The sequence below is a fragment of the Thamnophis elegans genome, chromosome 4, assembly GCF_009769535.1.
Source record: "Thamnophis elegans isolate rThaEle1 chromosome 4, rThaEle1.pri, whole genome shotgun sequence".
Lineage (NCBI taxonomy): Eukaryota > Metazoa > Chordata > Lepidosauria > Squamata > Colubridae > Thamnophis > Thamnophis elegans.
Window position 1 is genome coordinate 79,059,485 of NC_045544.1, and position 18,859 is coordinate 79,078,343.

Sequence of the window (18,859 nt, forward strand, 5' to 3'; positions counted from 1 at the left end):
GTTGAGTACGGTTGGTCAGGCTTCATGTAGATGTAGGACTACGGTTGGTCAGCCAGTTACAAATCCGTCTGTTTCCTGGATCTTTTTTTTTTTTTTCTTTTTTGAATACGGGAACTACATCAGCTCTTTTCCAGTCCTCTGGCAGTGCCCCAGTGCTCCAGCATCTTTGAAAAATATAGTTCAGTGCTTCTGAGATCATATCTGCCAGTTCCTTCAGAACCTTGGCATGTAATCCATGTCTTGGTGATTTCAACTCATCTAGGATAGACAAGTGTCACTTACCATTTTCTTCCCTATTTTAACTTTGTTCCTAATCTGTTTTTTTTTTTTGGATAGGTTGGATTGTTTTTTTCCCTTTGTGTAAGAGAGATGCAAAAAAATGAATTAAGTAGTTCTGCTTTCTGCCTGTTGTTTGTCACCTTCTTGCCAATTTCCTTGACTTTTTTCTTGTTTTTAACATCTTGGAACAAGCCTTTGTTTGTTGTGAGCCTTAGCTTTCCTCACTTCATCTTTGCAGACTTGGGCTATTCGCTGATATTCTGCCCCTCTTTCCACTTTTTATACTTGTCCTTTATGACATTCAATTTGTCAGAGTTCTTTATGCAGCCATGCTGGTTTCTTTTGAGAGCTGTTATTTTTCTTCTTCATTGGTATTGTGCTAGACTGGCCATTAAATGAGCTGTTGTCAATCGAGGACTGCCTATTACTGCCAAATTTCAGGTTTGAAATTTGAAATCTGAAACTGGCTTTGAAGAAGGCAATTTTTTTACAGCTTTTGACTGCTGCAAAGATTCATGAATCCCTCTCTTATTGTTTGGGGGTCAGGGCATTTGCTCTTTGAAAAAAACAATTTGCAAATTGTAGAATAATAAAAAAAAAGTTTTGTTGATTTTAAGCAGAATTAAAGGATACTTGCTGAGAATAATACCTTAAGCAAACATTTAATAATTCTTAAAATTTTAAATATTTATGTCTTTAAAGTCTTGAAACATCTATTAACCTATGGCAAGAATTTTGATATAAAGATGGTATCTAAAATCTTCCATTAATTTCCCTTTGATATTTGAGAATGAACTAATAAGGTCAGGTCTATTTAGCACTGGAATAGGAGCCTAAGGGGAATAGCAGGGCTGTAGATTATAGCTGCAAAGTTAAAGAAAGTAATTGAAGCGACTTCCACACTGTTAGCAGGAAAATTGCATGTTGTGTCGATGTAACATTTAGAGGTTGAACTCTATCTAAGGGCAAGTTTATGTTTTAATGGAAGAGTCATTCAACGTTATTAAACCCTTATTGAGCAAAAATCTAAATGTGTTTGAAATCTTCCTGATAAATGATTTCCTATGATTAGAAGATAAACCTGTTAGTGAGTTATTTTCCTGTGCACCGTTTGGAGAGTCCAAGCAACAGGTTAATTCAGTCTGGTTGCCCTGGGACTGAGGAATCTTTTTCCTTGGCACGCCTCCTGGTGTTGCAAGTCCCCAGAATTTTTTCCTCAGTCTGCCCATTTGGACTTGTATTAGTGAGCTCCAGCTGAATTAACCTTAGGCTTGGACTCTCCATTCTAAATTCTTTTTCCTTCTCCAATTTTTCCCCTTCTCCAAACAGTTCTATCCTTTTTAAATTATTTTTTACTGACATTTTCTATTCTGACTGCAAGACGTCGGCTTCTTCGTGAGGCCAGGAGGTAGGAGTGGTGGTGGTGGGTGCTCCGTCGTTAAGTCGGCTTCAGAAGCTGCTGCTTGCTTTAAAATAGCGTAGCGAAGGTGGTAAAGCTCCCGGCGCAGCCGGCGGTTCCCAGCAGCGCCTTTAAGTTATTTTTCACCAATTTTTGCCTTTTTCAAGGCGTAGCTTGCCGCGGAGGGGGGCGCGACCGCTGGTAACAGCACGATCGTTGCAGGCCTCGTTAGCCCCACACCGGAGCGGTGGCCATTTTGGGAGGCCCTTTTTCGTGCCTTTTCCCTGGTTGGCCATTACGCTCAGCCACACTACTGCAGAAGGCCACAGGGTGACCAGATGGCCCTGTCCGGTCTCCGGCTGGGTCTCTGCCACCCACAAAGATTTTAAGCGGCTCCGGTGTCTTGGCCACCTGGTGGCCTCACATCGGACACAGGGAGGGCACCTAAATATTTTTTGCTACTTACCCCCCCTTTTTTTTTCTTTTGTGCTTCCCCTCCTTGACTCTTCTCCCGGGCCTTGCAACCTCGGTGCAGACCCCTTTTTTCCTTGCCTCCGACCCCTAAGGCTGGAAGGGAGTCTCTTGTTTTTTTGAGTTATAATAATGAACAGTTCATCTTCCTTTTCTGGCTTTCTAATGATTTTTTTTTCATTACTCCCTATTATTTGCAGTATATGCAGCCTCCTGATTATCCAGCTTCCTGTCTCATACCTGCTGATGGCCTAACATCCTCTGTGGGTCATAGGTCATGGAGGCCCCCAACCCATTGCAAGATCCTGACAGTAGACCAGGCTCCTCCCAGACCCCTAGCAAGGGTTCCTCTTCCACCAGGGGGAAAGGGTTTAGGAAAGGCAGAGTGGCCAGTCAGGACAGTCATCCTTATAAGTCGCCCTCTGTGGCTGAGACCAAAGATGCTGAGAGGTGTCAACGGGCTCTTGAAAAACAATTTGAAAAGGCCCGGCACCCGTCAGTGGAGGGATGTTCCCAGTCCGCTTCCCCTAGGGAGCCATTCATTCTCCTGTCTCATAGGGCAGATCATCTCTCAGTAATCAATGAGGAGGTGGATTCCCAGGACCTCTTCCCCGGACAGGTCATTGGCAGAGCCAGGCTCCCCAGTCCCTTCTTGGGTCTCCGAGGCGGGTCCCCCTCTGTTGGGGCCTGAACAGGATGGGCCTCCTGAGCACGCCCTCACCCAATGGGATCCCTGCCCTGCGGGCGTGTCCATTGGTCAGGACCCCGAGTCGGACCAGGAACCCAAACTCTGCCCACATGCAGGCTGTGGTCGGCTGTGCTATTGCGCAAGGCATTGTGGACAGCATGCAAAAACAGGATCAACCTCCTGCTGCTCCCAGTTCCTCCCAGGCCAGACAGGAGGCCCTCTACCGGTCAGACGGGTCTTCCTTTGCTGGAATCCTCGGCTCTTAGCGAGGCCTCCATGTTGGAAGACCTTGACCAGGAGGAGCAGGAGCTTTCGGAGGAAGAAGACCTTCCTCTAGACGCCCCTGCCTTCTCAGGAATGTTTAAACCCAGCCTTTTCAAATCCATCTTGCATAAGGCCAAGAACACAACACAAGTGGGGATCAAACCAAAGGCCGGGCAGGGCTCATCTGACCCTACCACGGTCAACCCCAACGCAAGCATGTTTGATGTCCAGGCTCCCCAGCAGGAGCTGGTTCCAGTTCCGGGCCTGTTCTTAGATGTCATTCAGCGGCAGTGGACCCAGCCGGCTTTCCTGGCTGCCCCCAGCAGCAGGGACAAGAACTGTACACAGTTGAACCCGCCCTGAAGGATCTCCTGGTCCTTCCATCTGTGGACCCCCCATAGCTGCCCTTACATCCAACTCAACCCTCCCTGCTGATTTGCTAGAGGGTCTTAAGGCGGAGGAAAAAAAGCAGAGAAGGCCGGTCATAAGACCCATCAGGCAGCTGCCTGGGCTATCAAGGCGTCTTCTTCCACGTCCTTCTTCAACAGCGCCTCTGTCACCTGGCTATGCGAGCTACAGGCCAAGCTCCCAGCAGGAAGGCATCTGTCTCCACCAGGACATCACCAAGATTATTGCAGTGTCCCAATACGCGGCTGATACCTCACTGAATGCGGCGAAATTTGCCTCCAGGGCATTAGCGTCCAATGTAACTTCCCGCCACCTCATCTGGCTCCGTCATTGGCAGGCAGATCAGAAAAATAAGTGGAAATTGGTTTCTGCCCCATTCAAGGGGACTAAATTATTTGGGGAAGTCTTGGACCCATTCCTGATTGAGTCTAAGGACAAATGTAAGGTGACTGCCCACCTTACAACAAGAAGCAGGAACCGCAAATCTGCTGTCTACTTCAAGAGGCAGCCTTTCCTCCCAGCAGACTGACTGGCCAGTCGGGTGTAAGATTCCAGGATAGGCAGTCCTTTCAGGACGGTAGGCAGCAGTTTCAACTACCGCAAACCCTACCGAGGCTGGGCCTCCAACAGGCCCTTCCACAAGTCTAAGTGACCATCAGCACTCTGCGCCCATAGGGGGTCGACTCCAGCTGTTTGCTTCCATTGGGCTCTGACTGTGGAGGCTCCTGGGTCCTCCAGACCGTCAGGGAGGGGCTCTCCTTGGAGTTCCTCTTCCAGCCCCCTCAGAACTTCATCCACTGCCCAACTCCCTCTGCCATCTCAAGAGGGATCTCATGAACCAAGAGATCCATCAATCTCCTGGAAAATCAACGCGGTGGAGCAGGTTCCTCCAGACCAGGAAGGGAAGGGATTCTATTCCATTCTCTTTCTGGTACCCAAAAATCAGGGGGGTGGAGGGCCATCTGGAACACAAGAACCTCAATCGTCATATCGCATACAGGAGGTTCAAGATGCAGTCCCTGCAATCCATCCTGGTGGGGGATCCGCCAGGGGGACTTCCTCACCTCCATCGATTTGAAGAAGGCATACCTCCACATCCCCATACGGCCCCACCACAGAAGGTTCCTGTGGTTTTATGCCGGCCAACATTACCAATACAGGGGCACTCCCTTCGGCTATTGTCAGGAACCAGGACCTTCACAAAGGTACGGTCAGTTGTTTGCAGCGCAACTCAGGCACAGACCTGTACGGCTCCATGTTACCGGGACCGACATACGCTTCCAATCGTCATCCAGGCACAAGCCTTACTGGATCTCCGCGTAACCATGAGGGCCCTCAGAAATCATGAGTTCTCCTTGAACCTGGAGAAAAGTCATCTCGTCCCAACCACCAGGCTAACCCACTTGGGGGCGGTCATAGACACTTCAGAGTGGCAGGGTGTTCCTCTCCCAGGACAAAATAGACGGCCTATTAGCCATACACCCACAAGATGTTAGGGGGCAAGCAGGACTCCGGTGATACTCCTGTCGCAGCTGTTGGGAAATACGATATCCTGCATTTTGGTCATTCCCTGGGCCTGACTTCATTCCAGACATCAACATGTTCTCCTGATGACGGACAATGTGGCCACCAAGGCACATATAAACCACCAGGGTGGCACCAGGTCCAAAAGACTCAGGCGGAGGCCAAGGCCCTGGGCCGCTGGGCGGAACATCATGTAGCATCCATTTGTTCTAGACCACATATCCGGAGTGGAGAACACTCAGGCAGAGTGGTTTCAGCAGGACCACCATAGACACTGCAGTGGCGTCTGGACCCAGCCCTCTCTGCCAGCTGTCCCACAGATTCGGCACACCAGTGGTCGACCTGTTCGCCACCAGGGAGAACACGCAACTCCAGCGCTACTTCTCCCACTTCAACTCTCCGGGGGTGGAGGGGATGGATGCTCTTTGATGCAGTTGGCCCTGGAGTCTTCTGTACGCATTCCTTCCTCTTCCCCTCCCCCCTCAAGTTATCGGCAAGGTCATCGCAGAGAGGGCGCAGGTGGTCCTTGTGGCTCCCCACTGGCTTCGGAGATCTTGGTACGCCGACCTTGTCAGCCTGTCGGTGTTCCCTCCATGACGAATTCCTCGGCATCAGGTCTCCCTCAGTCAGGGGTGTATCATCCATCCGGACCCCCAGTGGCTCCAGCTAGCCGTCTGGCACTTGGGGGGGACCTCCTGAGGAGCGAGGGCCTATCGGAGGAGGTGGTACGTACCATTCAAGCCTTCAGACGCCCCTCAACGACCAAAATCTACGACTCATCCTGGGCCGCTTTCGCCAAGTGGTGTGACTCCTACCATCTTGACCCAGTCATCGCTCCTGTGTCCCGCATCTTGGATTTCCTTCAAGGAGGCCTTGAAAAAGGCCTCACCCTGAATATCTTTTTTACCAGGTAGCAGCTCTCTCCACCGTTTGGTCCAGTCCTGCCCCTCAACAAGATTCCCAGTGTTCGCTACTTCCTCAAGGGCGCCTCCAACTTGCGTCCACCAATGGTGCACCGTTACCCCACCTGGCAGCTGTCAGTGGTCTTACAAGCCCTTACATCACCATCCTTTGAGCCTCTGTGTACCTCGTCTCTTCACCATCTTACCTTGAAAACTGCCTTTCTCATCGCTATAACAACTGTGAGGCGCATTTCGGAACTGGCGGCCCTGTCGGTTCGAAGGACCTGTGTGTTATACATCCTGACATGGCTGTCCTGCCCCTAGATCTGTCCTTCATCCCGAAGGTTAACACTTGGTTCCAAAGGGCGCAGGAGATCATTTTGCCCAACTTCTGCCCACGTCCCACTCACCCGAGGGAACGCACTTGGCACAAGTTGAATGTCAGGTGGGCTCTGCGGATCTACATCAAACGGACTGCAGACTTCCCAAAGTCAGAGGCCCTATTCGTGTCGTTCCAGCCTGGCTCCTTGGGCAAGAAGGTGTCATCTTCTACGGTAGGCAGGTGGCTGAGAGCATGCATCGCTGCGGCCTATGAACACCAGTCCAGGGCGGTGCCTAGACACATTACTGCCCACTATGAGAAGCGCAGCCATCACTGCGGCCTAGGCCACCCAGGCATCCATTGTCAACATTTGCAGAGCGACCACTTGGTATTCACAATTGCCCTTTGTCAAGAACTATAAATTAGATGTTTATGCTTTGGCTGAAGCCTCTTTTGGCAGGAGGGTCCTACAAGCGGTTGTTCCCATGTCCAAATTCCGGGACTGCCTCTCTGCCTGCCCAGATGGCACATAACGGGTATGTCCCATTGCTTGGACTCACTCTCCAAGCGGTGCACAAGAAAAAGACCATTGGTTTACCTGAAGGGTCCTTTTCTGTGCACCGTGGGAGAGTCCAACCCGCCCTGGCTGATCTGTCCAGGGATTCAGGACCGTCGTGGCAACTTGGACTTCCCATTCTATGCTTTCTTCATGCCTCCAATCCTTCACGGTTCTGGACCATCTCAAAGTTCTGGGGACTTGCAACACCAGGAGGCATGGCCAAGGAAAAAGGTTCCTCAGTCCTAGGGCAACCAGACTGAATTATCCTGTTGTTTGGACTCTCCCGCAGTGCACAGAAAATGACCCTTCAGGTAAACCAATGGTCTTTTTCATTCCATTCCAATGGTATTTTAGTGAAGAAAGAAAACCACGTAAGATCTGCACAGCTTACGAAATTTCAAATCACTTACTTATTCTTTCGATTTCTATCAGTCTTGGGACTCTAATGTGTTCTGCGCAAATCCTGTCCTATATTTCCATCCTGTAATAAGAGGTGTCAAACTCGCGTCATCACAGCATCAGGTGATGTATTGCAACTTTTTTTCCTTTGCTAAATCGGGTGTGGGCATGGCCAGCATGTGACGCATTACCGGCCAAGAGTTTGATAACCTGCTATAATACAACCCAGAAAGATTAGTGTGCTTTTTATGTTTCAAGTCATTCTCTACTATGCTAACATTCTCTTTCCATATCAGATGAAATCATTTCCTTAAATCTTGCATTTCAGAAATGGTTACTTGATTTCCAGGGGGATCTTTCTGTTTTTTCATTTATAACCAGAAATTCACATTTGTAATGAAAAGGCTGATTAATTTATTATTTGCCATCAAGCTGTCTTCAACTCCCAATGACCACATAGATTTTCTTCATGACACTTTATCCCTAACATGGTCTTCCAATGATGCACTCATCACCACTATAATTGAGTATATCCACTTTGCTGCTGATGGGCTTCTTTTCACTTTTCCCCGTATTAGGCACTTTTATTTTAATATAATTGCAGGTAGTCTTCGATAACCATATGTTTAGTGACCATTTGAAGTTACACATCATTGGAAAAAAATGACTTAGGACTGTTTTTCACACTGTTGCAGCATCCTGTTGCATATTCATGAGCAAAATTCGGATACTTGGCAACTAGCTCATATTCATAACAGTTACAATGTCCCAGGAATCATATGATCATCCTTTGCTACCTTCTAATAAGAAAACTCTATGGGGAAGCCAAATTTACTTAACATCTGTGTTACTAATTTAACACTAGTGATTCACTTAACTGTGGTAATAAAGGTCATAAAATGAGGCAAAACTCATTTAACAACTGTCTCACTTAGCAACACACATTTTGTGCTCCATTTTGGTCATAAATTGACTGCTTGATATGTAGTAAGTTATGAATTTGTAAAACCGTGATTTGGAGTGCATTTCCTGGAGTTCCCCAAGCATTGAAACTTGATTAGTCATATTTATTTTTTAGTTTCTTTCAGTTAAATATTCCATATATTGAGAATTTTCTCTGAATACCTGTCAGTTTTCAGACAAGATGTCAAGAAATTGCATTTAAGAAGCAAAAGCCGTGTGTATGTGTGTAAATGTATAGGTTTATGTGTAAATGTATAGGGATGTGTATATATGTTTATACATGTATGTATTAGACAAACAAAATGTATTCATTTGAAACATCTTATTAGCTGTAATATTTATTGTTGCTATTTTTCTTTCAGGTTTATGACAGCATATTTTGTTCTGTATTTGATTCAGTAATTGCTTAGAGATGGAAAGAAAAGTCAGTATGTAAATATTTTAATTAAATTGATTTACTCTGGTTGGTATTCTATTTAAGATTAAATATATGTTGTTCTTGACAAATTAATTCTATAGTGGCTTTAGAGTAGGTCACAGAATACATTGGGTCTAATAATTTAAAAAATATCCAGATATACATTAAAATATAAATGGAGTCTCAACTTGAAATAATTCAATAGAAATTTGAATTGAAACACTGGCTAGAGATGTGTTGGTCCATGTGTTCAGTGCTTTTTAAAAAAAAACGAATGTGTGTAAAATTTATCAAACTAAAATATATCCATATCAACAAACACCTGCACAACAAGTTAATAAACATGGCAATGATTGTATTTTTTGCCAAGTGTGTCCCATACAATTCCAGCTTGTGAGTTGAAAGTTATATGCATATTTATACTTGTACATCTTGAGCTTCGCCTCCAGTCATAGTTATGCCTTCTTTCCCAATATCATAATATTCCCATATAGCCTTCTATAAGTGCTACAGTAATAACAGCTTTACAGTATTTTCAGGCAGCACTGTCAATTGATATAGTTACAAAAAACCACTAGCACAATACTGCATCACCAGTATGCATGCAGCTGGAGCAATTTCTTCCTCAATATGATAACAGTCCTTGCAGTCTGGAAGTTGAAGTAGTGAGGGTTTGAAGAGCATTTGTGGGAATCTGTTTTAGGGTCATAGGTGAGTGATGGTACCCATAAGTTTAAATAGGGATGAGTAATTGGATTTGGTTCAGTGTCTGGCTTCAGCTTCCTACCCAGTCAGAAGAGGAGAGGGTTTAAAAGAAAGACACTTCCCAAGTTGTTGACATCAATTTTGCTATGCAGGAGGAAAAAGAACCATTGTTCCTCATGTCTTCCTACATGAAATGAGGGAGAGATACTAGGAAAACAGAAGGGCTTAAGAATTTGTGGGAAATCACTTAAACGAACCCCTTCACTTCTGATCTTTCTATACAAAGTGGAATTGAAGGGCAGAAGTGATGACACAATTAGTTTCTACTTACTTTGTTAGGACTTTGTTTTCTGCTTTGAAAATAAGATTAGATATTAGTGCAGCAGAATTGGTTATCTAAAAGTAGTGGGAAATTGCAGATCTGATCCAACAGAGTATTGCTTATGTTCTGATATTACATTTTTCTTTTGTTTTATTTGTATCCCAAGTTCAACTTTTAAAACTTAACTCTTTCAAAAGTGCATATTTTGTATTGCTTATTGATGCAGTATATATTGTGACATTGAGAAAGTTTAATAATAATATAATAGTTTGTTAAAATATCAGATCTTTGGGGGGAAAGCACATGTATAAACAAATCAGAAGAGGCGGCTGAAAATTATCTATGTAAAACAGATGGTAAGCTTTGAGTTCTTATCACTTCTGTAATTATTGCTGTATGGTGTACTAGTACCTTGCCAAAGTTATACAGTAGTTGGCATTGCTTTGCTAGAATATAATCTCACTAGTTATTTATCTGTGCAGAGGTATCTTTTTTTAAAAAAAATCAATGTGTAATTTAGGTGAGATCACGGAAAGGAATGTTAGATAGTCAATACTTCCCACCTTGCTTTAATGACTTGTAAGGTAGTTTTACAAAACAAAGAGAAGAGCAGGCCCAGTTACTTATAATGAAATTATTTTCCTAATAAGCTGAGTAAAATAAAGAATCCAGAAGGTGGAACTCCAAATAATTACCAAGTTATTGATGTAAGTTGTTCCCTAACAAGTAACATTTGTTTTGTAAAACTATTAAATGGAATAGTAAGGGAATTAAAGATGCTTTACTTCAATACTTTATATATCAGTTCTTGTTTCCAATTCCAATTTCTTTTTTACTTTTATTCAGCAAGATATTTGTTTGAATTGAATTGCTGTAGAGGTGGAACCAATGGGTTCTACATTTATTATACATGAAGAACAATTTTAGGTGTATGTGCTCTGAAATTATAGCATATACTGACTTCAGAATTGTTTTTGAAAGACAGAATGCAGTTGTTCAGACATAAATGTAACTGCGAGTATAATCTTGGCAAAGGTTTAAAGAGAGATTTCAAATATGGTGGCTTCTAATTTTACCTTCCACCTTGTGAAATAGATTTAACAAGTTCTAAACACACTTTAAACCCCCAAGATGAAATATTAAGAGTTTCAAGATAGCTTTTCGGATACTGTTGTTAAATCAAAATTTATTACATTGCACAAATTACCAGGAAAGTTTAGGATTTTGCTTTACCTGGGTATTGCAACTATTTGTGTTTATTTAATTCTGTTTGAAAATTGTCTAGGATTGTATGAAAAAAACCTTATTTTGTGTTTTAAAAACATTTTGACATAACATGCAGTTGTGATTATGATTCATTTTTAAATTTAAGTGCCCAATTAATAGTAAATTTCATGGCACTATTGCAGTTATTTTCTTTTGCCAGTTTTTATAATTATTTAAGCTTTGACAGCTTGTGATCAGCAGTGTGATTTTCACAACTTGTTTAATTGTTTCTATGGGAACAGCAGAAGCAGCAGCTGGCACTAAATGTCTACTGAACTGCACTGTAAACTGCACTGCAAACAAACTATAATATGAAGGCTGCTTATAATTTTTGATGTTACAGATTACTCTATTTTTTATAGTTTTATACATGTGGAGTATATAGTGCAGCAAAATGCAGTGAAATTTAATCTATATTGAAAGATGGGTTCTTTGCTTGCTTTTTTGGTTTTGTTTTATTTTGTATGGCTCTATAATAGATATCTTGGCAATTCAACTTTGGTTGAATTGAAGTGAAATAAAGGAACTGAATATGAATGAACATATATATATATATTTCTGAAGTGAAATAACATCAAACAACTAATATATTATAATTTTGAACTAATTTTATTCTGTTTTCTATCACAAAATATTATAGACATAAATATATTATGACTGAATTCTTGAAATCTAAAATACTATAATCTAAAAGCAAAACTGGATAGAATTAGACCAGGTAAAAACTTTTTTGTCTCTAGTTGTTGATTTAAGCTTTAAAGCTGATAAGAACTAAAATTTCCTATTATCATGTTCATCTTGTTTTCAGCTGAAACATCATTAAATGTTTGGAAGTGCTGACCTTTCTGTTGCCAGAATGATACAGAAAAGTCATTTTGCTGCCCTTAACTACAATTTGTTGATTTATTAACCTGCTCCTGTTTAAGATTCCATTTTTATACAGAGTTGGGTAGTCTTACTTGTGAAACTCGCTAGAAAATGAAGTGATATGGCCTCTTAAATTTGATTAAACATAACATGTAAAAAATGAAATAACCTTGTCTTAGGTTTTTTTTCAATGTTAAGGCCACAATTAATATAGAAAATTTGTTTATATTAGCTTCTGTTCTTTCAAAAACCTTTTCAACAAATAGACAAGTCTATTTAGTTCAATATTGATTAAGTAAACTATTTTGGTCCTCGAATCCTTTAATCATTTGTGTTGCTCTTCTCTGTACTCTTTCCAGAATCTCAACATTTTTTACATCATGGCAACCAAAACTGGATGCAATATCCAAGTGTGGCCTTACCAAGACATTATAAAGTGGTATTAATTAATTTCTGTGATCTTGATTCTATCCCTCTGTTTATGTAGCCTAGAACTGTGTTGGCTTTTTTTGGCAGCTGCAGCACACTGCTTTCTCATATTTAAATGATTGTCCACTAAGACTCCAAGATCTCTCTCACAATTACTACTATTGAGCAAGGCACCACATATACTGTACCTGTGCATTTTGTTTTTCTTGTCTAAATGTAGAACCTTACTTTTTTCACCATTAAATTTCATTTTGTTAGACAGCGCCCAATGTTCAAGTCTGTCAAGATCCTTCTGTGTCTTAAGCCTGTCTTCTGAAGTGTTGATGAGTTCCCCATCAAATCTGCAGATGACACCAAGCTAGCAGGAATAGCCAACAATCCAGAAGATAGGGTTAAGAGAAAAAAAATGAATAACTTGACCTTGATGCAAAGACTATTGTTTCCTTAGAGTTTGATTTTTTTATAATACAATAAAAATGCTATTTCTGATAAAATTACAGGTTGTTTTTATATCCACATTTTGTTTGGCATGTATCCTTTTAGAAGCCCATTGACTTATAAAATATCTATCAATAGATTGGACAACTATTTGTCTGAAATAGTATGGGGTTTCCTGCTTGAACAGAGGGTTGAACTATAGAAGACCCCCAAGTCCCTTCCAGAATAACATTCTGTTCTGTTCTAGTTATCCAGAATTGATCAAAGGATATTATAATATTGAAAATATTATTTATAAACCAAACAATCCAAATATATAATTACCTCCTCTAACCCCCCAAGAAAGCAGCAAAATAATTTTAGAAAGCCTATGCATAGTTCAGTTTGCAACTGAAAATTCTTGCCAAACTACACTGGGATAAACAGTATAAACTGGGATAGACAGGGAAAGTTATAGTAATGCTACCAAGACGAATCCCCTATTTCAGCATGAGCTCATGTGCTAGAGAAAGCAATATCTTTGCAGTTAGTCTTAAAACATAGGCATACATATAGAGGCATAACTTAAGATAATGAGTTACTTCTAAGGAATCATAAACTAACACCTTGACCTTTTTGAAAGTCAGTCAATAAATTTAATATACACAATAAATACAATGTAAACTATTTTATTTCTTAAAAAAGATGTCTTGCTTATGCTTGAAACTTTCAAGCTATTTTTTAAGCCAGCCACAGTGGAGTCTGGAGACATGAATCCAGACAATTGAATCCAAGTTTGTCTTCTTTAAAAGAAGTTGAAGGTGATAAATGGCATTCCCTGCTAATGCTATTGCCTGAGACAATAACTAGTCCACAATCCTCTGGAGTTTATTTTTAGAGCATGTGGTCTTGCAGTGACAAAGAAGAATAGCACCTCCTGTTCCTTTGACAAAAGCTGTTTTAGTAATAGAAATTGATTTTAACAGAAATTATTTGGACTATCAAAATTACACATAATGATACTGGGTTTCTATCCTAATTTAGATAATATTATTATAAAATTTGTGTTGTTATGATCAGTATGTAAAATCATTGACAATGATAGCATGAAAGTTTTGTCCATAGAAATGAGAAAAAGGAGGGGAAGCACAACCTTGCTTTGGAGACATTGGAATAAATTCTCAAACATTCTAGATGGCTCATATTAGTAAAGACAACTTAATAATGAGAGGGAAATATTAAGCAAACATACCTTAGAAATACCTTTAAAAATTGCTCCCAAAAATACATGGTGTCAGACCTCAACAGAACTCTTGAACAATCATGTTTTTAACTTATCAGAGGGTATTTAATGTTGGAGACCCCACTGCAGAAAAAATAATAGGTTTTCAGGCCTTGCAACATCTTGAAAATAGAGTACAACCATCTATGTTTCCCAGCACAATCAAAGCAGCTGGGTTGACTTTATTGGAAATATGTGACCCTGCAGATAACTCTGTGCTAAGCTATGAAAGACTATATTGTATAAGTTAAAACCAACACTTCGATTAACCTTTGAGTTGATGCTTAGCTATTGTCCAGTTTCAGTTAGACTAACAATTGCTTTAATAACACCTTAGGTAATAATGTTCTGTTAAAGCTTAGTAAGATCTACAGAGTCCTCAACTTACAATTCTATTTGGGACTGGAGTTTTGGTTTTAGATTGTGATGGTTTAAGTCGAATCATCTGACTGGCCCCAATTTTGCAACTGTTTTATGGCAGCTCTTTAAGTAAAGTTAAGTGAATCATGTGATTTTAAGTCTGAATCATGCTGGAAACCAGCAAAAAGCATAACAGATCATGGTCATATGAATGCAGGATGAGGCAAACACTTGTAAATGTGAACTAGTTGCCAAGAGCCTGAAATGTGGTCATGTGACTATGAATTGGGGTAGCAGAACATTTTACATGACCAGAAAGGCTCTGCAGCAGTTTGAAAACAAACTTTCAGAAACCATCATAATTAAAAATAGCTGTTCAAATTGAGAACTACCTGTTATAGAAAAGGATTAGTGATAAAATTGTGAGAAGTGCATTTTATCATTTTTCCCCATTCTGAACTTTTTAGCCAACTAAAAACTTTATAAAATTAGATTTTGATTCTTGACATATTACATTCTCTAAAACAACAGCTGCATTGTTGAGCATCTTTTTGATTTTTAACTTAGCCAGTACATTTCCAAGAAAAGCAATTGTTCCATTTCTCTCCTTGAATTCACTCTTAAAAGGACATTAAAGGTTTTTCTAAATCCAAATGAAGTACCTTATGTTCTTCATCACACTTCATTTGTTTAATTATTTTTAATCTTAACAGTGAAAGCAGTTGTGTTAAATCAGTTTGTCAGCTCATTAATCATTTAGTATAAAAACTTGGTCTATCCTATCTCATACCAAATTCTACAGTATGTATTTCAAGGACAGCCTTCAAAATATTTGTTTGATAATCATTTTATTTCCAGGAATATTAGACCACTAACAGGGGAAATAAAACAATTTAAAATATAATAGAAGCATTTGAAACATAAAGATAAAAATACTGAAAATATTAGACATGTATCACATTACAATTGATTTACATATTACTTTTAAAGTTTGCTGATCTTCAGTTTCAGTTGCAACCAGAGTGCTTCTAACTTTGTAGAAAAGCAGATGTTGCTATTGTTAGATCATGATGGTTCTCTTCAAAAAGTATTTGCTTCTGTTCATACAGCAAAAGCTCCCTGACATCTTACAAACAAATGATATTTACATTATGTAGCTCTATAATTATTAATAATACATTTTACCAAATTAAACATTATTTCCAGTAAAAGGTAAGATAAAGGTTTCCTCACACACACACATATGTGCTAGTCATTCCCGACTAGCATGGCTGTGCTCATCTCTGTTTCAAAGCCGAAGAGCCAGCACTGTCCGAAGACGTCTCTGTGGTCATGTGGCTGACATGACTAAATGCCAAAGGTGCATGGAACGCTGATACCTTTCCACCAAAGGTGTTTCCTATTTTTCTACTTGCATTTTTACATACTTTCTAACTGCTACGTTGGCAGAGGCTGGGAACAGCTCGCTCTGTTACGGAGTGCTAGGGATTCGAACCGCCAAACTGCTGACTATTCTGATCTACAAGCTCAGTGTCTTAGCCACTGAGCCACCACATCCCTTATTTCTGGTACTGATAAACAAAAGTACTGAATTTGCCATTTCTTTGAGAGATTCATTGAAAATACTTTGGTTTAATAACTTCAGTTTTGGTCCAGTGGGCAAATCCTATAACATTTACAGTCATTATTGAAATGATATCAAAACAAATTTATCTAAGTAATAGGATGCTGACATAGGCATTCTGTTTATTTCATATATATACCATTTTTTCTCTAGGATCTCAGAGTGGCTCATGTCATATTATCTCTCAATGTTATATTCACAATAGCAACCCACAACAGCAAAATCAGAGGTTCATGGAGGGAAGATTATAACAAGATACAAGAGAAACACATAAACAGTACTGCTAAACTTAAAACTAAACTGAAGATCTTGGCCTTCAAAGAAGGACAGCTCACTTCAGTGCTGGAATAGGGATAAAGAAGCTGAAGTTTTGTGCATGAACAGATATTTTATCTTGACAGGAATTTAACTTTAATCAAAGTAAACTTCTGGATCTTCATAACCTTCAGTTGCTAGTCATCTCCTGTCCAAGCACATTATGGAAAAGTGTAATATGATGTAATCATCATATTAATGCTACTGTACCCTGAATCTGTGGATATATTCCCACCATAGTTTCCATATAGATGTTAAATAGCATTGGGGAGATTCCTGAGACTTCTGGCACAGCCAGGATCTTGAACTCTTTGTTCTTATTACTACTGACTGGAACTCAAGAAGAAGTGTACATTACTAATTATGGTACATTGCTAGTATATATTTGACCATATTTAAACAATGTTTTCTTCTTTTCTTCACTTACTTTCCTTCTGAACCTTTCAGAATTTATGGTTGTAGGACTAAAATTCATCTGTGCTCTTTTTGCAATGCCTAAAGCATTAGTTAAACTAGAATGACTCCTACGCATGTTTTATATTGTGACAGAGCAACTACAATTTCAATTAGTTTGTGGATTGAATTGTTTAGCAGCCATCATAATTTTAAAATGTAAAAATAATATATATTGCACATTTGTTTATTAATATATCTCAAAGTATTGCAAATGCAAATGAGGAGCTGAATAAATTGATTAATTGGTTATGTGCCACCAAGTCAGAAACCAAACTAATAGATTTTCTCCATGATAATCTATCCCTAGCCTGGTCCTGTAGATCTTCCAATTGTATACTCATTGCTGTGTAGTCCAAATCTTATCCACTTTGCTGCTGATCATTCTCTTTTTTTCCTTCTATCTTTTCCAGGATTAGAGACTTCTCCAGAGAGCTAGGTCTTTGTATAATGTGTCTGAAGTAGGATAATTTGAGCCTGATCATTTGTGCCTTGAGTGAGATTAATGACAACAGTCTGTAAAAATCGATGAATAGATCAAAGCAGTCAATAAATTTGCTCTTGATCTTTAGATAAACTGATCTTTTAAATAGACTATCTTTAGTCTATTTTTAAAGCATTTGTAAAGAGCAACATGTTGCCTATCTAATGCCCATAATCCATATTGATACACAATATAGAATAAAATTCCAGGCACAAAAAATCCTTGAACCTTATAACATTCTAAGTGGCACTTGAAATTCCTTGTTCATGAAACCAATCCCCTTCAAAGGTCAGTATCATTCTAACACACTAGTGAGATTTCAGGGCTGCAGATTTATTCATCTCAGATAGGCAACAAAATAGTAGTTTCAACTCTCAGACTTTTTTTTATTATGAAAACGTCTAAATAAAACTTCTCCCTCAGAACTTTTATATATATTTAGATCTTTATTGTACAGAAAAATAATAGGCCATGAATTCATATTTGCAAGTAAGTCATATAGTCCAGAAATTAATTTATTATCTAATTGCTCTTTTGTGAACTAGCACAAATGGAAATTGCTGAAGTTATTCACTTTTAACAGTACTGTGTATTAAGTATATAGTTTTTTCTGTAATTCTTTTCTATGATTTAATAATGTACATATTAATATGAATGACTTCTCACTGATAACTCAGGATGTTTGAATTGTGCAAAGTTTGTCTTTAGTTGGTCCAGTATGAGGCAAACTACAATAATATTTTTCATCATGGAAAGGTTTCTCCATATGCAGTACATGAACGTTTTGCTCAACAGCAGTAATATTTTTAATATGCATTTCTTGAAATACAATATTAGATTATACCAATCTACATGTCATTTTTTGTTTTAATTATAAATTCAAAATACATTTTAAATTAGAATTTATTTATTGCTCTGTTTTAAGTTGTTTTTCTCCTTTTTCATATAATAGTATGGTTTCCCCTTTCATATAATTGTTGGCTATTTGCATTTGCACGTTAGAAAGAGTTTAAACTTTGCTTTATCATAAGATAAATTTGGGGGAGACAGTAGTTTTGTGGTAATTTGTTTTTTTTTTTTTTGCTGTGGTTTTCATTTTTTTTCCTTTCTTGATTTGAAAAAATAACTAGTAAAATTTGAAGTTGTCCTACTTCTATATCTAAAAAGAATATTTTTTAGTGTGAGCTAATTGAACTCTGCCTTTTCTTTCTTTCGTGGTCAAGGAAACGCCAATACAGTATAGTGAGCTATTTCAGCAGTAGCATCTGTGCAAAAGGCACTAATGAGTATACCAGACTCAGATTTAGTCTGCTATTCTGATTCACAAATTATTAATAAAACATGCTTTGTTTGTGTACATGCACTACTTACACTACACTAACAAATACAAACATCTTGGTACAAAGGCCTAGTCTTAATTCCCCCTCTAAAAGAATATCTATGGTTTTTTTCTAGTGCTTCAATATCCGGAAAACATTTTCTGCTATATAAAGTAAATCTAATATGATAGAAATTAATTTTATTTTAGCAGCCATTTAACCATCCAGGCAAGGAAAAATAGATAGTCATGCTACAGAGAAGGTCAGATTTGCATTTTAGAAACTTACTTGTTTTTATAATATGTTTTTGTTGGTTATAAGACAAAATAGTTGTTCAGAACACAATAGTTATTTTACCATACTAGAAAGAATAGTAAAAAATGTGAATTTCTGATATTTAATCATACAATCTTATTATAC

The 18,859-nt window shown here is 39.3% G+C and overlaps 1 protein-coding gene across 1 annotated transcript in view; it reads left to right on the forward strand.

The window, feature by feature from the left end:
• The window catches only part of ZFAND3 (zinc finger AN1-type containing 3), a 104,560-nt gene that overhangs the window by 8,997 nt on the left and 76,704 nt on the right, over nucleotides 1-18,859 (forward strand). The window lies entirely within an intron of this gene.